Here is a 24,991-nt window from a genome sequence, read left to right as displayed (position 1 = left end):
AAATTTCGATGAGGCTGCAAAAAATCGACACCAAACGCATTGGTAGTTATGGCATCCATAAGAGAGCACAGCACCGAGAGCTCCGAACGCGGTGAAGGTCGGCTCAAATGAAGCGAGATTCTCTAAATCACCCATGATCCTTTCCGAACCACGATCACCCTCCTCCTAAATTATATTCCTACAATTTTTAACATTGTGCTTATACACACTCTTTATTTCTACCACTTATAGTATGAATATATTAGTCTTATTTTGTTATTTATGTTTCGGTGTCCCCAATTGACAACAACATGATAAAGTTACACGAAACTTGAATAAAGTTGAGTTACTTACTTACTTGCATTGCGTAATCTAACGGAGGGCGTCTGTTTTTCTTTGTGTAGTCGAACATCTATAGGTTTAAGAAAAGTTCTGGGTTAAAATTGAGCTGCATTGTGGACTTGAAAGAGGACGATTTAAGTATATGTGATAGGTCAAATGTTCTTTGCCAAAGACGTTGAAGACGGGAAGCAATCTGATAATAGTGTAAATGTGACTCACTAAAACTGTTTCAATCCTGTTCCGATCTTGCAATTTTACGGCCCCGAATATCCATGAGTAACGTTTTTAACTAGCTTGTTTATATGATAATTTTTCTTATCAGTTAGTCATTGCTTTGAAACTTTTTAACTTCTCAGCGGGGATCTCATGCAGAGTTCAATGTAATAGTGACATAACCAATTAGCAGAACAAAAAAAAAACAAATAGCTATGGAAAAAAATTAAGGAAAGGATCAGGAGTCAGAGTAAAGGGGAAACAGAGGCAGAGCACAAAATGATTGAAATAGGAGAAGAATACTAAGTATGGAGCCGGCAACAGAATGAAATAGATAGGGTCAACTAGACCTGAGGATAAGGTATGAGAAACGATGTGCCATTTGAAATCACTAATACAAACAAAGAATCTCTGTTGAGTTAACAACGTTCTTCCTAAATTAGTTACAAAATTCACAGAAATTGGCTGGGATGGAAACTGTTTGCAGATTAAAACAGCTAGGTCGAGAAAAAGGTCGTTCTTTTGATACTTCGGCTAATATTACTTCAGCAGTGGACCCAGTAGGGGACTACGCGTCCTATTGTTCTCTCGCCTGTATACTGTACGAATCTTTAAATAAATAAATAAATAAATAAATAAATAAAAGCTAGTGTCGTGCCGTAAAGTCATTTCTGAACATCTACAGACTGTCAGCAATTAGTCCATGGGTCAGAGAGGCTCTCGGTACCACTCAGGGACGCAATAGGTGAGTGATATCTGATGAAAGGTTATGTATATGAAAGACTTTACAAATTCATTTGACAGCAATCGCGAAAGGGTAGCTTTCCCAATTCTTACGTACTCGTTTATTTAAAGAATTATCGCTCTGCATGGAAACAAGGCCAACGATAAAACGGTTATTTCGGGTGCCTTCTTTCTTTAGTAAAGTAATTAAATCAGTACGTGTGACATTTAATAGCATTTCAAAACAATGTTTTGGCTAAAAGCCAAGATTTTTTTCATTTGACTTGAAAGAAGACTTATGCGAAACCATGAAGTCAAACTTGCAGAGCATCATGGGTAAGTTCCAAGGTAGCGTGGTGTCTCAAAGTTCTTTCGATTCTTAACCTTGCCGTTTTATGACGCTTTAAAAAAAGACAGTTAATAAAGAAAGAACACAAAAATAGAGACTTCAAGGCGGAATTTTCAATGCTCGTCGGCTAAGACACTTGTAAATAAACAGGTGGCGGTCGATTATTATCGAGATTCCAACGAAACTTGATTGCTATGATCAGACTAAACTAGACGGCTTCGCTGTGAAATTTATATTTTTCATTGCTCGAATCATGGAAATTGTTAACATTTATTATTAGAAATCATAGGCTATTGTCTGATCTGGCAGATCTGATCTGGGAGGAAAGAATTTCACCAGTGAGCTATGAAGTGAAATAGCCCTTAAAGCAATGAAGCAACAATTGGAGAAAATTTCTCAAACGAAGGAAAACGCAAAGAGATTTATGGGTGTAATGTGGGAAGTAGAGAGCAAAGACCTCGTCGGGAAGAGCCCAGCGCGAGCAGAACTTTAATGAGGAAACATGCACTTTTGTGATGAGAGAGCTAGATTTAGGAAAGGATAAAAAAAGTGCAATACTTTTGCTGAATGCGTCGACTTGCGCACCCATAACACGATTGGAAAGGCTTCTATAGCTACGGATGATAGCAGAATTATGTGGGTTTGCCTCTTGTGATTTGCCAGCAGCTGAGGCTTGGTACCGCGGTCAGAGGAGTCTGTTAATGAAGAAAAACAACATGGAAAAGACGTCTATCTCATGAGACATCGCTACTACATTTTGTAAGGCATTGTAACACACGCTATCATATCACTGGCAGCATCCGTGAGCAGTATGGAGCGAATCCTATGTTGAGATTGGCTACCCGAGCGAGCAGGATGGGCCCATGATGGGCTCGCTTTGATCCCGCGCAAGAAGAAAATTGCTAAGTTCCTGATTTTGGGGCAATGTCGGCGATGTAGTCGCAAAAAGTGGCGGAAGACAGTCAAAACAAAGAAACCATAAACGACCCGATATATTGCTCTGCAACAGTTGGCTTTTTTTCCCACCGCGCTCTCAAAACAAACAAGTCATGTTTTATTCTTATTAGGCGAAATATTTTTGCTATTCAAGAAATCCTTCATTGGCCAACTTGTGCGGTCAAGATGTCTAGATATTTACCTCGTTAATTTTTCGTGTTATATACCCCGACTTGGTTTAGTTCCACAAAAACGCAAAAAGAACTCGGCGAATACCCAGCCATCTAGAGTTTCCGCTTGGTCGATAACAAATATTTTTCGATGGGGTCTTGGTTTGGTAGTAAAGTAGGCTTAAACTGCAAACGAAAACCTTTGCCAAAACGCTTAGTCAGGCCGCAAAAGACACGATATCGTTCGTTATGTTTTGTTGTATAAACGTCCACAACGCGTCCTTATAGGGTTCCTTAAAACGAACACCTACCTACATGTCCTTTGAACTGCAGTTTTGAGAAGTATGTAAGTAGTTACGACCTCAGGAGGAAAATGACATTTAAGTTACCTAGACCTAAGACCGATATGGTCAAGAAATCATGCTCATACAAGTCAATTACTCGGTGGAACGCTCTGGAAAATCAAATGAGATCAATTGAAGACGTTGACGCTTTTAAAAAGTCACTCGAGTGTATTTTTAAGCTACGTATGTTATAATGATGTACTATATAGAATTTTTATTGTTGTAAATGTGTAGAAATCTTACCAGATTAGTCTTCTTGTAATTAGTTAGGAATTTAGTCTTATTGTTTGTACACGATCACATCAGCTTTTGCTGAACTTTTTATGTTGCTAAAATAAACGCTGTTGTTGTTGTTGTTGTTGATGTATTTGGGGGCCCAGCAAGGCGTTCATGATCACGTGAAGGTATTTGTTCTGTGGTTAAACCCAACTTTTTCTACAAAACAAAGAACCAATCGATAAGGTCTATTTCAACGTCACTCAAAGCGTAAAGAGCGACATCGTGTATTTCGTGGCCTGGAAAAGCGTTTACGCGAACGTCCCCGTTTTGTGGTTTGATCCCAGCTTTTTCTGCAGACTAAAACCCCATCAATAACGTGTACTTCAACATCTCACCAAGCGTAGCGTGCAATATTTTCGTTGTGGGTGTAAGGTCATCGTTCTCCGGTTGGTGTTCCGTCTTCAGTTAATAGATACTTTCAGTGCCACTACTATCGAGACTACAACAGACCAGACAAAGTAAACAAGCGCTCATACTTGGAAGGTGAATCTACCCTGGATAAAACCAATTATTTCACATGATATCGAATCGCAAGGCTATGACAAACTGCTTGGGTTTATTGGATCAAGTATATCAGAAAATACTAGGCTAGTTAAGATAGTTGATTTATGAGAAAAGACAACATACTACATATGATCACACATGTGGTAGTCAGTGTCAGATACTTTATGATTCCAATCAGCAAAGAAACATTTTCTGAGGAAATTTGGAAACAGATTTCGGTCCCTTACTGCAATTTGAAGATCTCCTCGATAATAATCAGGTTTTTTTATTGTACCCAAAAATATTTTAAAGGCTCAACTGGCCACTGAGGGAATTGCAGTCGTGTCGCCTGGGAGTCGTTTTGCTAACGTTTTGGGTGGTTTCGCTAGCGTTTCAGGTCAGCTGACTGACTTATCAAAGGTTCTTTCGCTAGCTTCATAGGTAATTTCAATAATGTCTCTTTCTAGTTTAATTTTCTTTGAAATGGCGACAAGTGAATTTTTGTAACGTAAACATACGTGTAAGATTGACCAAAACTGGACTGGGATCGACCTGCTGAGGTCGTCTCAAATCGACCCTGTTGATGTTTCGCATCGATTTTGTAGATGTATCAAATCGAATTCAGTTTGTCATAAATCGACTTATATCAAATCGACTTTCAGTTTGTTTTGAAACCACCTAACTTCGCTAGGACTTTGCGATTGATTAAAACTCGATCAAGTTCTGCTTAGGCTATCCTGATCTTAGCAATTATATAAGATCGCTCCATCCGAAACCAAGGTGATTAACCGAGCCGACCTGCACACACGTAATGTAAATCTTTCAAATAGCACCGATTGAGAGTTTTCATGGCAACCAATACCTGCCAAACTATGTGAGGGTGTAGTCAATATTCCAAAAAAATGGTGCTTTTCTTTTAACACTCTCGTGACTGACAATCGTGCCGCGGAGGGGGTGGGGAAGAGATGCCCGATGATGAACGTTCCAATGTAATTCAGATGAATTACATTGATCTTGTAAGCAACGTGTTTCAACAATCAAAAGGTTCATTTCCTTTTCTACGGTTTTCTTGTCTGGAAGGTTTTCATCATCCGTTAATTTTACTTCTTTTAGTTTATCTTCCAATTTTTCTCCACTCTCCAAAGATACTTCATAGTCTCCTTTCTTCGATAATGCTAGTCCGCGTACAGTGGCTCTTCTGCTTTTAACTCCAAGTCTGTCTCCAGAGTTCCCTGCTTTTTTCCTTCGCTCGAATAGAAATAACTCATCTTTTAGCAAACACGATTCACAGCCTCCACATTTACATGTAAAATCGTGAAACCCAGACATTACTACAGCGACAGAATACACATGGAATTGTGTAGAAAAACAAAAAAAATGGCCTTATGCTCATTTGAATATTGTGTAATCCTACGGGGTTCCCTTATTTTAAATAGATTCGAATAGGATCTACAAATCCTATTGTGCTTATTCTCGGAAAGATTACAATTGCTTCTACAATCCCTTTGTGCTTATTGTATTTATAGGATTGACGGATGGATGGTTGTCTGTCACTCCAACAGAACAATACATGTTTAGACAAAATATGACGACTAAAAAAAGTTATTTTCTGAGTGCGTCAATCAATGATAGACCAATGAAAATCTAGCATAGAGTGTATAAGAGTGGTGGTGAGCAGGATAGCAGCACTGAGTTTATGACAACACGGAGTTTAAAACATGTCTAAAAAAGAGACTCATGTGTCTGTCATCGCAAAAGCTATTCTTAATTCTCCCGAGTCTTTTAAGAAGATGTCCTTTGTATTTCGTGGTGAAATAATTAGAGGAAGGTCTACGTCCCTTCGGCACATTCGCTGGTTTATCGAGGATAATTGCCCGCAATTTGTTGAAGATAAAGGGAGAATATGGATCGTGGTGTCTGTAATACTCTTTCGCGTATGGAATGTTTTGCAAAAGTTGGAAAAGAAGTTTGGATCATTCATCCTCATCATCTATTGCCTAATTTCATACCGTGAGGTATTGGGTCGAGTGCGGACTTTCGCGGACAAACTCAAAACAAACATGGCGTCCGCCACGAAGTGGCACTGGAGTTGTGCCTCAAAGTATTGTAAAAACAACCGGAGAACTCTAGAGATATCGTATCACCGTATGACGAAAGTGCAACGGGCTTCAAAGGAAGTGATTGAGTAATATCACTTTTAGCCAGTATAAGAACCACACCACTGGAAAGACTGCAGTGTGGATCACCCCACAGGGATCCCTGTTACAATGCAGTGATACCTATCCAGGAACAATTTCAGACAATGATATCACAGAACAGTGTGGAGTGCTTGATATGGTGAGGAGAGGAAGTGTTGTACTGACTGACAAGGGATTTGGCATCACAGAAATGTGTCTTCAGAAGGGCTTGCATCATAACCGACCACCTTCAAAGTTTGATGCTCAGTATGATGAGTCAGAGATCAGTAAAAACTTTGATATTGCCACCCTGAGAATCTACAATGAAAACTACATAGGGAGAATGAGAGACTGGGCCATTATCAATGCATGCTGGCCTTCCAGTAGAATCGATCTCCTTGGCTATGTGCACAAATTACTTGCACACATTGTAAATATTTTCAAGAGGCCTATTGGACCAAAGGAGACAGAAGGTAAAGCAGATAAATAAGCTGTCAACTGAGCAAGTTGCGGAGTCTCAAGTTTTGTTTTATTGAGCCATGCAATATTGATATTGCTGATTAGATACAATCCAGGCTAAATATCATGAATGTTCTTTTGTTCAGAGAAACTGCTATCAATGCCCATGACGTCCAAAGAACATGAAATCTAATTTGATAGATTTAACCTTCAACTGAACATCCTGGTAACTTAAAGTGCCACTGTGATCAAAATTTCGCATTGCCTTTCCTTTTCACTTCTGAAAACTAGAAATAAGAAACACTTACCATGCCAAGTTTAATTTTAAACCCCTAAGTGATACTATTAAGAGCTATGCAAAGGAGCCACAATCCGGACTATGATCTACATGTTTAGTTTACAAATTATACAGTTGAGTACATTTCACGAAAAAAATGTATGTCCTCTATCAACAAAATGACACTCTTTTTATATCTGTAGCAAGTCCATTAATCCATGACCTAAGAGGGCGAAGTCTTTCAAAAGTTGCAATGCCTCCTAGAAGTTGCTCTCCTAATTTCTTGAGATAGGAGTGTTCATCATAATGCCAATCAGTAAAAGTTGTGTTCTGCAGCATGTGATCTGTAATATCTTTGACTACATTTACTAGTAAGTCATTTCTTTTTACATAGAAGAAATGGGAGATGTCTTTCTCCAGCAAATAAGACTGGAGAAATGTGATATCACCATTGGTGCAGGCCATTTGGAAGTTAGTCTGAACTAAGTGAGTCCCTGAATTTTTCTCTAGTGGCATCTCTGAGTTTCCAGCTCTTATTTTAACTTCAACAGAAAATGCCTCGCCAATGCCATCTGGGCTTGCTCCGTCTCGGGGGTTTTGTGGATGCTTAAAGAAGCCACAGCTATAGACTGGGGCACCTAGAATACAAAAAGGGAAAATCTGACATCAACCCTCCCTCATTTAATTTATGATAATTTATAATTGCCCCCATACCTGATACTTCTGTAAAGTTATCCAATGCTGCTTTTTCATATCTTTGTCCCCTCTTAAAAATTTTTGAATTTCTTTGGCTGATAAGTGCTTTCATCCAGCTTGTTGTTGATGCAAAACCAAGCTGCATCAAACTCCTTGGGCCCATTCATAACCAGTAATGTTGGCAACTTGCTTGCAGTAATAACTCCTATCCTGTTTGCAAACCATTCACTTGAACCTTGAACCACATCAACATAGTTACTTCCACCAATAACATCAATCTTTTCATACTTAGGGAGCTTTACTGATATGATTTCATCACTACTTTGAGAAAGTAAACTGAGCAAGTCTTCAAACTTGTCAGTGGAAAATAGAGACCAGTTTGTTTTGCTGGCATTCTCTTGAACATCATTAGATTCTGGTTGACAGGGCCCTAACTTTGAGTGTCATATGTCCTGAGCATTACCCTTGTATCTAGGCATGAGTAATGTCTCGTCATAATACACTGAGTGCTTGGCATAATCATGCTCCTGCATGATTTTACAGTGATAACCATTTCTGTATTCAAGATGTTTTTTCAAGCCAGATTCTATTTTGTACTTTGTCAAGCACTTGAGAAAATGATTTGAGATGTCAATGTTAGTACTTTCAAGTTTATCTTGTACCTTGTGACTGATTTCACCTACATCTCTTGTAAGCCAGTCACCCCTGTCAATGTCAATCACAGACTCGGAAGAATGTATTTCAACTTTTTTGGTTGATCTCTTGTGGAAAATGGCTTTCCTTCCTGATCGAACATTTCCAAAGTACTTCAACCGAATGTGAGATGCTGCTTTTGCTTGGCTTTTGCCTCGTCAGAGGTACTGGGGCAGTGCCACTTTTGGAGTTTCTGGGTGCAAGTCAAAGCCAAAAGAAAGTTGTTGTGTTCGGTAAAGTATTTAAGCTGAAGAAGAACAAGAACTGCATGGCAGCAGAAACCACAGGCACCCACAGGACATTCGCAGAATGCCCTTTTCGGTTTATTTCCCTCAAAAAGCACTGTAACTGTGCGAGTTACGTCTGAAGAAAAACTCTTCAAAACGCTGGCTTTTACATATATTGACAATCCTTCCCCTTGTATAGCTTTAATATGCTTCACTCTTCGAGACTGGAACATTCTGTAAGCCTTTCTATACTGCCCTTTTCTCCCCTGGCACCTATGCGATTGATATGCATCTATTTCACCTTGTCCGATCTTGGGAAAGAGTGAAACGTCAAATTTCCATCTTGCTGTAGCTTGAGGAACGCTTTCTCTCGGCAGTGACGTCGGAAACTTGAACTTCTTATCGATCAAAGTTATCCTTTTTTCAATCAGGGCATCGTCCTGTAGTGAGGACAACCGTTCAATGAGGGCTTCTTTTGTGCCCGATGTTTCAAGCTGTAGCTTAGCACAAAATTTGGATAAGACATCACAATCCAGGGACTTGATATTTTCCTCTTTTATCTGTTCTTTTATAAGTTCAAAACTGTAAACTTCTGATGAGGACGCCTCCTCCTTTGTAGCGGCGTACGCCATGTTTGTTTTTCAAATTTGTCCGCGAAAGTCCGCACTCGACCCAGTACCTCACGGTATGAAATTAGGTAATGGACGTTTACTACAGAGAAAAGGTAACACACAAACGTACTGTGCTTATGTCATTCATCGAAGAAATAGAAAGCATATTAAGACGTAGGGTTTCCCTCTCTTATAGAGTCTAGAACGAGCAGGTTTACATGAAGATCGAATCAAAGAAAGAAGAAGAAGACACAGCAGCGAGCAAAAAGAACTCCACTTTATAATCCGAAAGAGAAAAAGGGAGAGAAAACCCGTACACCAACCATTAGTGCTCCAGAGATTTTACTACCAAAACCGGATGTAGAGGACATGTTTGCAAAAACAGAACTATCGAGCACATAGGTAGATTGGAACACCTAGGTGACGCGGGTGGAACCATCTGATACAGAAAAAGTGGAGAATAACGCGATAGAAGAAGCACTTACCAAACAAGAAGAAGCAATGTATAAGAAATCAAGTCCACTAAAGCAGGGGGCGTCACCTCTACCGGAAAAGCCCTTCGAGTGTAAGAGCTGTGGAAAACATATTGCGTTTAAAACAAATCATCAACTTCATGAGGAACGGTGTTGTTTTCAAAAGAGTGGAACTTTATTTTGCTATAGCAGAGGTTTCAATTAAAAAAATAACGGATTTAGGTGGAATGGGGACAGTGAATAATGTAATGTAGTTTTATTTCTTGTCGAAACAGTTTTTTTTGTCGAGTTAAAATAAAACATTTGTGTCTCATAGCTATTGAAAGAGCAAATAAAATTGAACAAAAGATTGTTTACAACACAACTTTATTTTGTCTTTGTTTAAAGGAATGACATACTTTTTCACCCCTACTTCACGGATCACATCAGTTACTCAGTGTATTCATTTCCTCCTCTTCCTGTGTTACATCATTATCATCATCATCATCCACGTCATCATTATCATCATCATCATCATCATCATCATCGGTGACATCCAATATCGGGCTTTCTAGCAGACGATTTATTAGGAATTTTCTCCTGTCCACGGCGGCCTCTAAGGCCTCCTCCCTGTCCATTCCGTCCTCATTCATTAATCGTCGAGCTGTATGCATGACTTGCCTCTGTATTTTGTCTTTTTTAATACGGTCATGCCACTTTAGACGACGCAAGTATAACCTTCTCAACGCCTACCTAAAGATAAGAGCGCATAATTGGATGTCCCCTCTTCTTCTTGTGAATCCATGGTAGCTTCCATTTCATCTTTTACTTCCTGTTTCAATTCTGACCACGATCATCGTCACCGTCATCGTCATCGTCATCCTCGTCACCGTCATCATCATCGATAGTATCGTCACCGTCATCACCATCCTCATCATCATCACCCGGGCTTTCAGGTTCCTTTCCCTCTTTTTCTTCTGTCAGATCACCGAAAACATCTAGATCTTTAGAACTATTTGCCATGGTTACGCAGATGATTTTTCTCTCTTTCTCACAATGTGTACTTGCTGGTGGATGTTCTTAAATGATTTCTATCCAATATGTAGGAATGTTTTTAACGTTTCTAGGATACACTCGTATGCAACCTTCATGCGTCAAAAGATAATAATAATAATAATAATAATAACAATCTTTTATTAGGAAACTCCCTCACAATAGTGGTTTACATAGAGGTCCTAAATACTAAATGGGTATTATATAAAAATACAATTAAAATATAAAAATTGGAGCTAAAATCGAAATATAAAAATGATTACAACATATACACCACAAAGATTAATTTAAAAAAATACTTAATTATAAAAAGCAGAAAAGAGACACTTCTGATGAAAAATGACTGAATACGCGGTGAGCATCGTTACTAGGTTGTAAATCCAGGGTGATATATCCAAAAGGCCGCTGCGTTGCCTCAGAACACACTTGCATAATATCTTGCCATTCCATGGGAAAAGCTTGTAACAATAAATTTTTTGGCCCTAGCTGATCTCGAGGGTTCTTAAAAGCGACAACGTAATGAACATTTCTGGAAATACTTTTAGCGTATTTACCAGGCGGAAACATATCTTGACAAAGTTAGGTGACAGTAATGTTACGGTGGTGTCAATGTTTGGTAAAAAGGTCTAACACTTCTTTATCATTTCCCCCTCCTGTCATAAGATCATCCATGACCAACAACCGGCCATCTTTAGGAAACCAACGCGTCGACTGTTTTTCATCGGGTGGTGTATCGTGAAGTTTTATGCCGCGTTGTTGAATCTCGCGGTATCCATCTTGCCAAACGCCGTAGCAGTAGTGAATGACGGAAGGGGGTAATACAAACAATTCATCCAAATGGTGTAGCATCAATGATTTGGTGAAGCAAGTTTTACCTAATCCTGTAGGTCCTATGATTAATATGCTACTAGGTGTTTTAACTTTGAAGACCTCACAACACCTTTGCGATAGATCTAACGACTGGAACGGATCTGTAGTCGCGGGTAGAATGGGCGGGTGATTCACAATGGAAAGGTACGATTGATTTGGAACGATCCTCGAGTTCACACATGAATTCTTTTCGTGACGGGTTCTAGTCTGCGAACGCGTGAATGTTGTATTGCAGCATCGGCAAAAGTGCGACATGATCCGCTATAGAAGTCTAACGTGTCACAGTAACGAATAAAAACAATGCAAGAATCTCTCTACTTTTTATTTGTAACATTTTATTATTATTGGCTCCGCGTGTTTTCACATTTACCACGCCAATTACCTCACCATATCACTATCTCAGGAAGGAGATGGGTCGGTCTTTTCACCATTGTTTAGAGTTTCTTCAGATTTCGCAGTTATCACCTGTGTAAGTGGTTTCTCTCTACAGTTTACCATCGTGTCTAAGTTGTGCAGAGTTGATCGTATTTTGTCTGTAATCCAGCCAATTCAGTTTTAACCTGTGTTTGGTGGGATATCTAGGGTGTCTTTTCTTTTCCAAGACCTCCCTCCAGTTGTTGCAGCTCACTTTGACGCTGTTCTAGCAAGGTTCGATATTGTTCTTTCTGTGCAGCAAGATTCTTTTCAATCTCCTGAATCTTCTGTTTTAGCGCCATACATTCTGCTTGATGGTATGCTTCAGCGACACGTTTCTGAGCTTCAGGACTTTGCATCTTAGGGTATCTCTTCATTGATTTCCATCTTTTGGGAAACGTTGAGCAGGAGACAATTGCGCTAATTAGTGTGTGAACAGGAGACAATCGCGTTAATCAGTGGGATCATGGCGTGAACATTTAATGGTAGCACAGCGGGGTTCTAATTATGTCAGTGGACGGAAAGCACAACGAAGCTATGGACGAAGAGGAGGACCGTATCGAAAATTTAAAGCAGCAAAAGGCGAAGGATAAATCAGCCTTCACTAGGATAAAGAACAAGTTGTTGAGCCTTCTAGACGAAGAAGATTATCCGAGTCGGCGGGAAGTCAAGGAAGTTTGTCAAAAGCTCTGTGAAGTGCAAGAACGCGCAATGTCAACAATGGAAGAATTATCTCAAGAATATTTGAGCTGCAAAGAGAGAGAAAAACGCAAAAAGCTCAGCGATGAAATGGACAGATTAGAAGTGGAATTTTCCGAGGCTCATGACAAGGTTCAAGAATATTTGGACAATCGGAAGGACGAACTATCGAGTTTGGCAAGTGACGCATCTGAAAATACTCGTCGACGTCAAATTGAAGAAAGCGTCTTACGGAAAAGCGTGGAAAAGCAAACTCTAGAGGAGCAAATTAAGCGAGAACAAGATAGCGCTCGTGACAAAGAAGATTTGGAAGAAGTAGGTCGCCAGTATCAAAGTCGTTTATTTGTTGAAGGGGAACTTCAAAATTTGAAAGAATCGGATTTCAAAGGACTGGAAACAAGAAAAGTTTCTGCGAACAATTTAGAAGAAAGTCGTTCAACGCCATCGCTTGTTACGGATATGTGGAATCAGCTCAAGTGTCTTTCAATTGCCGTATTCAGTGGTGATAAAAGGTTGTATGAGGGTTGGAAAAATGGCTTTCATGGCGTGTGTGGACAAGGCACCTGCTACACCAGAGTATAAATTGCTTCAGTTACGTCAATATTTATCTGGCGAAGCATTAAAGGTCGTGGAACCTTTGGGCTACTCTGCGACGGCTTATGAGACGGCAAAAGAAAGATTGGAACGAAAATTTGGCAGCAAACGGCGTCAGGTTGCCTTGCATTTGGAAGAATTGGAGAACTTGAAGCCACTTCGCCCTGAAAATGCAAGGGACCTCAAGAGACTTGCAGATTTTTTAGATGTTACTGTGGTAAACCTGAAGGAAGCTGGTCGGCATGATGAATTAGGAAGCGGATCACTGTACCTCAGTTTGTGTAAGAAATTGACAGAAGAAATGTTAGCGCATTATCACCGGTGGATTCATGAAAATGGTCGTTGGCAGTCATTGGAAACGTTGAGAGAGTTCATCATCCAGGAAAGCAGAATTTCGGACAGTAGCATCGGAAACAATTCACAGTTTGAGTAAGAAAGGACTTAAGAAGGACGGTGGAGTGACCTTCTTCGGTAACACGCAGAAATCTTCAGGAAATCAGAGAGGAGTTGGATTTCGACCTTGTAAAGTTTGCGGTGGTCATCATGGAGTTTGGCGCTGTGACAGGTTCGAGGCTATGAGCCTTCCAAAGAGATGGGAAGCTGCCAAGAGCCTTAAACTGTGTTATCATTGCTTAGGAGGAGATCATAGTGGAGAAACGCGTGATGAATCAAGAATTTGCGGGATAAATAATTGTAAGAACACTCACAACCGATTATTGCACAGAGATCTTGTAGCACCAGATCGAAGTGAACAGGTGAACTCTCCTGACCGCCGTGATGTGGAACAAGGAGCATCAGGTGGTTCCCAGGTCCTCGCAGAGAGCGAAACGATTAACAAAATGACTCTTACTCTTCCCCAAGACCCAGTTCAGCAGGTAACAGAGAGGTCTCACACCGCATTGACTTCACAGATTGTGCAACCAAGATTTGTGGCCCTGCGCACAGTACCAGTGTTTCTGAAGAACGGCTATCGCAGAATTAAAGTGAATGCATTGCTGGACGATGCTTCAACGAAGACGTATTTAAATGCTGACGTAGCCGCTGAGCTTGGACTTCAAGGGCATCCTCAAAGTGTAACTGTGAATGTTCTAAATGGACAGGTTGAAACCCTTGAGACTATGCCAGTTGAGGTCGAGTTGGAAAGTTTGGATGGAAATGTGAAAGTTACGAGAAGTGCATCCACAGCCGAACGAGTCACAGGAAACATGAAAGCTATTGACTGCGGAAAGTATGCAGTAAATTGTACCCACTTGAAAGGGATACAGTCTCCAAACCCAGGCATCCGTTCAATAGTAGACTTGTTGATTGGAGGTGATTATGCTGAACTACACTACTCGTTCAAGGTTGTTCGAGGGCAACCCTGGGAACCAGTAGCAAGACTTACTCCATTGGGATGGACATGTACAGGAACGGTTAGTGGGTTTGAAGGAGATCCTAATCCTAATCCTAATTCTGGCAGTTGCCTAACGATTGCTTCGCAAGAGGCATGAAACTCAGAGTTGCAGTAAAAGTTCAAGTAACCTAAATCTCGAGGTATAATCATATATATATATATATATATAAATTGGTCGAGACCCGGATTTGAACCTGGGACCTTTAGATTTTCACGACGTGACTATGCATCTGATTTCATTTCCGGTCGCCATCTTGAATTTCTTTGTCCGAGTAAACTCGGTTCCAGTCTCCTCGGGTATGTCTCAACAGACGCCGTATACTACTCTGCTATTATTTTCTTCTTCCATTTGGTGAGAATTTTGCGAGAAGAGACTTGAAACAAAACTGTTTCAGAAATTTACGCGTACATTTAAGTGCATTTTAGTTAAAAAACTCATCTGTAAGAGACCTGTATCATTTTTATACATAAAACACCCTTAAAAAACGGTTAACGCGCTTCAAAAGAATAGTGTTAGCCAGTTATCATTTGTTTTCTGTCAATTCTGTGGAGAGCAGTGACGTCACTTGATCACGTGATATTACCTGTTCAGCTACTCATTGGACACTGCTATCATATATAATATTAAACTAGATTAACTGTATTTTTCAAAAATATATGATAGCATTTTTCCCCCCGAGTGGTACTGAAAGGCCATTTTTCGGGCCCTGGCCTATGGACTAAATACCGATGTTGAGGCCGCAATAGATTTGATTTTGGATTGAGCGCCAATTCTTAACACACCCTTCAGCAATCGGACTAGATCACCTGTTCTGGGCATCACCGTTCCTTGGGCGTTGGATGAAGGAGAAGGTCACAAAGATGCCGTACTTTCTAGACGAGTTATCCAGCCATACTAAGGAAAAAACGCGCAACCCTTATCGCAGGATTAGTAAGGCATTTTTTAGAGCAATTTTCTAGCTAACCCTCGTTAAAAATTATCACTTCGAGGAAGTTTTCCAAAAATGTTGCAAAGCGCCGGTCTAAACAAACTGCCAAAGTGGCACGCCACGTTGTTCCGGATTTTCTTTAAAGTTGCGGTCTACTTACAGAGACTTAATGTGGCAGCCTTCTTAATTACAGAGGCTATGCAAAGGAAGACAAATAAGCAGTTGCCGCAAAAGAATAATTTCTAACTAACCAAGCGCGAGGGCCGTACTGAGGATTGTTGGCCCAAAATCATGGTGGTAGTACGGAGCGAGCGCAGCGAGGTCCGCACAAATACGACCGAGGACCAAAATTTGACCAATATATGAGGGGGGAGCCATGTTGAAGCTTTGAATTGATCCCCGCATCACTTTTTTCTTCTAGCACAAGACTCTCAGTATCCCTCCGTCAAACAATGTCATCTGTTTGATAATCTTCGAGCCAAACCGTACCACAGTGTCTTCTTTCACTCACGACTGAGTCTAATGATTTTCCGTTAAATATAGTTACCATAGGGATTTTCAACGGCGTGGGGGCGAGTCCTCCCACAGTTGTAGCTCCGCTTGTTGGTGAACACTCTCCCGAGGTAATATATTCTATATTATCTATTTAAAAAGTTTATTAAAAGTGATTCTCGTGGCCGAAAAACCGCGAGAAGGAACCAATAAAATGTTTTTGTCATTGAAATTATTTCGACCTTGCGTGACAAACGCTTGAGTATGTTAAATCTACATTAGTATCAGATTGCTTCCCGTCTCAAACGGCTTGGGCAAAGAAAAACAGACGCCCTCCGCTAGCGCACGGAATGTGTTATTTTAAACAACTTTGCCATGGGAAATGGACGAGACCTTGAAACGAGAGCAGGGATAAAAACCAACCTGCCTTCGTTAGCTATGCAAGCTTAGCTTCCTGTACTGAATTCCTGATCGAACACGGTGCTAACTTCTAAAATGTGCTTGTAATTCCGAATTTAACTACGGGGTGCCTAATTGGATTACGTCGTGACGTAGATGATGATGTTGCGATTTTCACAAAGTTCAGCCTAGTCTTTCCGTGCGGATATTACTACAAAATGCGATATTGGGATTTTGAAATATTGGTGATGTTTAAAAGCGCTCCGTAAGCTCAAAATGAAATGAAATGAGCTAACTGAGAAATTAAAAGACATGACAAGCTTTACTTACCTAGTTGGCATTCTTGACAATACAATGGGACGGATGCCGATGTAAAAGTGAGAATTGGCAGAGTGAGCGCAGCCTTCCTCCAAACGGAGGACATTTGGGGGTAGCCTAACCTGAAGATCATCAAAATCAGGATCTTTAACACCATGGTTAAACCTTTCTTGCTCTAGATTGCGTTGAAATCTGTAAGAAAACAGTAAAATCCAGCTGAAACGCAATGTTTTCAGCGACATTTGGCCAAAGAATAAAAACCCTAAAAACGTACTAACTTTTTACTGGTACAATGAATATATGAAGTTCATATATTTTGAACTGTGGTATTAGATACGTATGATGCACACGATCCTCGCATTAGAGAGCGCTATTTATGAAATGGCGAAAATCAGACCTGAAAAAAATCAGGCCTGTACGGGATTCGAACCACTGACCTTTGTGATACTAGTGCAGCGCTCTACCAATTGAGCTTACAAGCCAACTAAGAGCAGGCCGTTAAGTTCATTCGTAATAAACCCGTGATGATAAAGATACAATGAATATATGAAGTTCATATATTTTGAACTGCGGTATTAGATACGTATGATGCACGATCCTTGCAGTAGAGAGCGCTATTTATGCAATAGCGAAAATCAGACCTGAAAAAAATCAGGCCTGTACGGGATTCGAACCACTGACCTTTGCGATACTAGTGCAGCGCTCTACCAATTGAGCTAACGGCTGCTCCCAGTTGGATTGTTAGCTCCATTGGTAGAGCGCTGCACTAGTATCGTAGAGGTCAGTGGTTCGAGTCCCGTACAGGCCTGATTTTTTCAGGTCTGATTTACGCTTTTGCATAAATAGCGCTCTCTACTGCGAGGATCGTGCATCATACGTATCTAATACCGCAGTTCAAAATATATGAACTTCATATATTCATTTTATCTGATTTATCATCACGGGTTTATTACGAATCAACTTAACGGCCTGCTCCCAGTTGGCTTGTTAGCTCAAATGGTAGAGCGCTGCACTAGTATCGCAGAGGTCAGTGGTTCGAGTCCCATACAGGCCTGATTTTTTTTCAGGTCTGATTTTCGCTATTGCATAAATAGCGCTCTCTACTGCGAGGATCGTGCATCATACGTATCTAATACCGCAGTTCAAAATATATGAACTTCATATATTCATTGTATCTGATTTATCATCACTGGTTTATTTCGAATCAACTTAACGGCCTGCTCTCAGTTGGCTTGTTAGCTCAATTGGTAGAGCGCTGCACTAGTATCGCAGAGGTCAGTGGTTCGAATTCCGTACAGGCCTTATTTTTTTCAGGTCTGATTTTCGCTATTGCATAAATAGCGCTCTCTACTGCGAGGATCGTGCATCATACGTAATTTTGTACTTTTAGCAAAGCTAGCTGTTTTCCAGCTAAAAACGCTGCAAACAAGCCAAAACGCAATGTTTTCACTTAAATTAACATAGAATCTGACGTCAGGCGGAAACACAACGTTTTCAACGAAATTCAGCCCAAAGTATGCAAAATGGCTCATTTTTGGTGACAACACGCTCTAATAGGGCTCAAAAACACGGTTTTGCTAAACGTATGTGCAAACGAACAGAAACGCGCATTTTTTATTACATTGCGTTTATATCTGCAAGAAAACACGAAATCCTGGTGAAATGCAATGTTGTCAGCGCAATTTGGCCAGAAAGTGAAAAGCGCTACGGTTGCCCTTAAAACAAGCTCAGATCGGGTTCAAAAACATGGTTTTGCCAAAGGTATCTTAAAACAGGTGAAAACGCATTTTTTTGTAAAAGATAGATTGAGCGGAGCTCCAGTAAATGCATTTCTAACTCTTCACTTTATTAAAAATTTCTAGCACAGGCTGTCGAAGAGGTTATCTAGAGGACTAAGGGACCAGTCTGTGTTGGAGAGGAGACGGGAGGGGGACACTGCTCCAACAAATTTCTCCAACGTGTCACCCTCTCCTGATAAGCGTAGAAAATTAAAAAGAAGTTACTTTCAACCCATGGTAAACCTGTTATTTCTTACTTGTCTTTCGAAGATTCGCGTTTCCTTATTGATACATGGCGTCCTTTTAAGAGTTTTCTGTTATCTAATTCGATAACCTCTGCTGTAACTGCATATAATGTCAGTATCTCATACATGATCTTGGCAACTTTGGCTACTGAAGTACGAATTTTATCTTGCACCTGCTTTTTCTCGCTGCGGAAGTTTGATTTAATCGGAGACAAGCTAGAACAAGATTATTTTTCACACTTGATGATTAAGAGAGACTTAGGATTCAATAATGAAGATGTTTATAGAAACCTAGAAAAAATAACTGGATCTCATTTATAATAATAATAATAATATTTAACGTACATGTAAATTACAGAAATGAATTACAAACATCAATCAAGTTTTCTCGTTAGTTTTAAAGTTGAGTTAGATGTTGTTATTGGCCTTAAAGGGGTTCTAAATGGTATCTCATGTCAGCCTGTGGATGAATTTCCTGGAAGGTGGAATTAAAGCAACATTCTAACATGAAACACAACAATAAGCTTCATTGATCTGAAAAAAGTATTCATTTGACCATCTACTAAGACCTTCACCGGTTCACTAAGACAAAGTGTTAACATGAAAGCTTTTGAAAAGACTTGGATTTGTTGAAATTGGATAACTCGTGCAAGAACTCAGGTTATACATTAAATACACAGCTATGTTTTCCATTTTTCCACTTATGCTGAAACAAGCTGGCAAATCTTTGTAATATATATTTCAACCCAACCATTTTCTTCACGTGTCCTCCTAAACATTGAAGGAAGAAGGCAGTGAAAACATGAATTAAAAGAGGATAGTGCCCATTAAATTCAGTTCTAATTGTGGATAGGTCCTTGCTTCTCCACATTCCCAACCTTTAAAATTCACACAATTAGTGACCAATTCCTTACATGTATATCAATGTTTATTCTGGATATCAGCATTTGTAAGAATACCATGCACTATTGAAAGCTTGAACCTGACTATTCAATGCCGTCCAAATGACATTACATGTTGTAATATCGGTAATGACAACGTTGCTATTTACATGAAAATTTTACGCAGGTCATCACACAGTTGTAGACTCCCCTGCTACAATTTTCGAGGGCTTAAGGTGCAAGGAATAAAGCTGGAACATGGGCATGGTGACTCCTTCGTATAAAAAAGACGACGAGTTTTGTAAGATCAACTATAGGCCAGTAACTGTGCTCCCTGCTCTAAACAATATTTTTGAAAGGCTTCTATTGGAGCAGATGTACGAATGCTACGATGGACTCTTATCAGATTTCATAAGCGCCTGTAGAAAGTTTCATAGTTGCGAGACTTCTTTCCTATGATTGACGGAGGACTGAAGGATGATGCAAGACAGGGGGGTGCTCGTTGCGGTAGTTTCTCTGGATTTCCCCAATGCGCTTGATGTCATTCAGTATCCACTCTTCCTTTCGAAACTAAGGGCCTATGGTATGGACGACAAAATCTGTGCCCTAATTAGGAACTATCTCCCTGAAGGAACTCAGAGAGTAAAAGTTAGAGATACCTTTTCGACTTGGGAAAGCGTCAAGCGTGGGGTTGCGCAGGGGAGGGTGCTAGGTCCTATACTATTTAACATTTTTACTAACGATATTTTCTTCCATGTCAAGAAAGTCAAGTTGAACGCTTATGCGAATGATCATCAGATCTACTACTCCCACGTCAATCCGGCAGCTCTAGAAGCATGCGTATCTCTTGATGTCGGGTGGCCACATTTGTGGCACCATGAAAATGGGATGTTAGTTAATGAGACCAAGTATCACGGTCTAGTCCTCGGTGATACAGAGTATGGTTTTTCCTTTCCGGTAAAGGACATGTTAGACATTTTTGAAATGGAAATATATAACCTGAATTTTTCTAAACATATATCGAATGTATGCAAAAAATATTAATAATCAATTTAATGTCATATTGCGCTATCGAAAACTCATACGCAGGGAAATCTGAAGCGTATAGTTGACTTCATTTTTATCATTTCTCTTCTGTCTGGCACTTATGTGGAGCACGCAATGTGGATCAGCTTGAAGCACTTAATAAAAGTGTACTTAGATCTCTACTTGGAGATTAGTTGTATCCACACACTACTCTTCTTTCAAAAGTCAACTCTACGTCGTTGTGCAACAACCGCGTTCAGAATTTCCTCATACTGTTATAGGAGAGTTTGTTTTTCAGTCATTTTCCTGCTTATATGAAGAATATGTTTTCGCTCCGATCTTAGTCCTATAATCTTCGTGGCAACTTCATTATGCTCTTAACTCCTGTTTTTACTTTTCATGCGATCAGCTAAGCGGTGGAATGCACTGCCGGACTTTTTTCGTTATCTCATTCTTTATGACTGTGCAGGTCATATGCAAGGTACATTCCTGTATAGGAACAAGCATTTTAAGAGCAAATCCGCGCAAAAATCAAACATTGCAAGACAAAGTTGAAAAACTAAAATTCGCCGTTCTTTTGCATACAAGTAGCCTTTAGAAAGTAGACAATTGCTGTGCAGATTTTTCCTTAAAAAAATTATTTGCTTCCGAAAACACCAAAACGTTTCGTTTTCAGTCCCGGGATCGATTTGGCGACACCGAACAGGTTTAAAATAGGTCATGAATCACTCGACTCGCGTATCGAAAAAAAACTGCGCTAGAGAAAGCTATCACAGTTCCAAGTTGTTGTTCAACTTGTCATTGCCTAAACACCGTGATTTCATAAAGATTAGATTAATTCCAGTATTCAAAAGAAGTCAAAAGCTTCTGGCTCTCCCGTGTTGCGTAAAACGGTAGGCGAAAAACAACGATAATTTTCAGCATGTGCCATTTCTCAGAATTTCGTAAGATTACGAATGATAATACTAGAGTTGATGATCTTTCAGAATATGTAAAGTTTAGTTTGGGGAAATGAATTTAATATTTTTTACAATTTTTTGAAAATAGTGAAGACAAAAAAATCACAACATCCTGTTTTGTACGTATGACCATCAAGACATTGATATAATAAAATTAACACGACTCCGATGCACGTAGCAATTGCAAGTGAATATAATAGCCTTAACTCAAATATTTTATTCTTACCTGTTCATATGAGTCCAGAGTTTCAGTCTGTTTTGCCGTTTTCTCCATTCTGCGGTCTCTGCAAGTTTGACATTTGCAACGTCACTTTATGTCGCCGCTCGATCAAAACGGCTGCTCCTGAAAACTTCTAAACTTTGCAATTTGTATTCCTTGTGTTCTTAATACGACGTTTTAGTGTTCTTTGCGACAAAATTTATTAAAACACTGATCGAGTTGACTATATAGACGGTATGCAAATTTGTTACGCTTGAATCTCTAAAACAATTTGCATAAAGGCCGAACGAACTTTCGTGACAGTTGAATTTGCTCATGGAGTGGCGGGGGAGAGAGGGGTGGGGGGAGGAAGTATGCGGTCTTTCTCTACAATTCGTTGCTTTGGGGTAGCAGATTTCTCTTTAGATCGCTAATAAACTATTTTACCAAGAATTTATCTTTCTTGTTACTAACTTTCGAAGAATCGAACACTTCAATTTTATGTAATTAAATTAACAACATTAGTGCATGTTTTATTTCCCACGTGAACTAAATAAAAATTCTAAATTTAAGAAAGACAATACTTTGCGTGTTTCTGCTCTTGGAGAAATGGTACAGGTTTTTGCTCTTTCGGGAGTCGCCAGTCCATGTTCGCAAATTTATCATATTATAATGTCGCGCTATGCAAACTACGTAGGGTAGTTCTGTCAATTGAAAACCATCGAGACCTCTTTCCTGTTTTGAACTGATTTGATTGAAAACTTCGGAACGATTGTCAAAAACAAAAGAAAAGAGGAATATGGCTAAAAGACCCAATCTTGTCCACCCTATGTACCAATTACAGTCACGAACTCTTGCTCAGCCTGATATGCAAATTTTGTGGTGCTTTGTGTGCAAGAGATAATTTCCATAGTCTCATAACGGTCCACGGTAAACTGCAGGGGAACACATGCTTGAACTAGTTGGCTTTATCGTCAGCCCTTTTATGGTTTCCTTCTGAATTTTCAGAAAAATTTGTATTAACAGTATAAAGAGGACAAATTTTAAAAGTGAGCTACGAAGAATTCATTGAAAACTAAGTCGGTTTTGATCGTGGCTGCAGCGGCCGGCTTCTCTGTTCTATATAAACCTCACGAATGAAATTAACCAAACGGTAAAATGAAGCACTTTGAAAATTCGAAAATATCATATCCAAGTTGGGGTCAGTCCTTGGCATTGTTCTATAGGGAAGGTACGTTTTTCATTGGGGGGAGGGGGTGGGCCGGGGTATTTTAGAAATTTTTTGCCAAAAAAGTTGTGGCCCTCCCACTTCCCAGATTGGATTAATGCATGACCCTTCATAAATGCCTAAACAAAAGGATCTGACCCTCCCCCCACCTCCTCCAAGACAAAAATTACCGTGAGTGAAAATAACTGACCGGAAGTGTTGCTCACATAACCGTGTCTGCGCACAAAGCAGTTAATTGCGTGGCGTTGCACGGTGAAAACTTGAAAATGGGCAAGGATGTGCGAGGAATAGAAAGAGGGAATTGCGCTTTTGAAGAATGCGAGGATTTCATGAGGTCAGATGGTAGGCCTAGCCACAAGTTGCCGATGAATCCCAAAAAAGTTGCCGATCAAAGTGTCTAAAAGTTGCCAAAAAGTTGCTGAATTTCCAAAAAGTTGCGGAAAAGTTGCCAAAATTTTCCTGCTTTTCGTACCTTTTTTTGGGTGTGTTAAAGATTAAAAATTCGCACATTGCTTCTTATGAAAACTTTATTTAAACAACAAATATATATGAAATACATATATATGAACTGCGGTTATGAAACGTATATGTGCACAATCCTTCGCAGTAAAGCACTATTTAAGCAATAGTGAAGAATCAGACCTGAAACAAATTCAGGCCTGTACGGGACTCGAACCACTGACCTATGCGATACTAGTGCAGCGCTCTACCAATTGAGCTAACAAGCCAACTGGGAGCAGGCCATCAAACTAATTCGACATAAACCCGTAGATGATAAATCAAACAACAAATATATATGAAATACATATATATGAACTGCGGTTATGAAACGTATATGTGCACGATCCTTCCCAGTAAAGCACTATTTAAGCAATAGTGAAGAATCAGACCTGAAACAAATTCAGGCCTGTACGGGACTCGAACCACTGACCTCTGCGATACTAGTGCAGCGCTCTACCAATTGAGCCAACAAGCCAACTGGGAGCAGGCCATCAAATTAATTCGAAATAAACCCGTAGATGATAAATCAAACAACAAATATATATGAAATACATATATATGAACTGCGGTTATGAAACGTATATGTGCACGATCCTTCCCAGTAAAGCACTATTTAAGCAATAGTGAAGAATCAGACCTGAAACAAATTCAGGCCTGTACGGGACTCGAACCACTGACCTCTGCGATACTAGTGCAGCGCTCTACCAATTGAGCTAACAAGCCAACTGGGAGCAGGCCATCAAATTAATTCGACATAAACCCGTAGATGATAAATCAAACAACAAATATATATGAAATACATATATATGAACTGCGGTTATGAAACGTATATGTGCACGATCCTTCCCAGTAAAGCACTATTTAAGCAATAGTGAAGAATCAGACCACTGCGAAGGATCGTGCACATATACGTTTCATAACCGCAGTTCATATATATGTATTTCATATATATTTGTTGTTTGATTTATCATCTACGGGTTAATGTCGAATTAATTTGATGGCCTGCTCCCAGTTGGCTTGTTAGCTCAATTGGTAGAGCGCTGCACTAGTATCGCAGAGGTCAGTGGTTCGAGTCCCGTACAGGCCTGAATTTTTTTCAGGTCTGATTCTTCACTATTGCTTAAATAGTGCTTTACTGCGAAGGTTCGTGCACATATACAAAACTTTATTTGTCAAAGTCCAATGATATCAGAGGTTCTTTCCATTTCACTTGATCATCAAATAGTCACTGTAATTATCCACCATCTTGAAAAAACGTGCAACGTGATACCGCTGACCTCGTGATAAGGCATCATAAAAGTCAACCCATGGGGGGCCCTAATCATTGTATTTTAGAATAAATTGAATGTCTATCGAAAACTGACCAATGTGGCTCAAAACGTGAAGGAAGTGGCTTCAGAGAACCTCAAAAAGTCCAAAGTTGCTGAAAATTCTAAAAGTTGCCGAAAATTTGCCGAGCAACTTGTGGCTAAGCCTATCAGATGGAGTAGCTCAAGTAACGAATCGTCACCGGACACTAATTTTATACCAGAGCCCCGCGCGGAAACATTACCGACGTCAAAATATGGACGAAAGCGGGCACGGGTCGAGAGAGACAATTTAC

The 24,991-nt window shown here is 39.9% G+C and overlaps 1 pseudogene; it reads left to right on the top strand.

The window, feature by feature from the left end:
• Window positions 1–12,254: 12,254 nt before the first annotated feature.
• On the top strand, window positions 12,255–13,696 carry LOC148728596 (uncharacterized; annotated as a pseudogene).
• The last annotated feature ends 11,295 nt before the right edge of the window (window positions 13,697–24,991 follow it).

The sequence above is a fragment of the Stylophora pistillata genome, chromosome 6 (genome assembly GCF_964205215.1).
Source record: "Stylophora pistillata chromosome 6, jaStyPist1.2, whole genome shotgun sequence".
Lineage (NCBI taxonomy): Eukaryota > Metazoa > Cnidaria > Anthozoa > Scleractinia > Pocilloporidae > Stylophora > Stylophora pistillata.
This window is presented reverse-complemented; position numbering and strand designations above follow the sequence as displayed.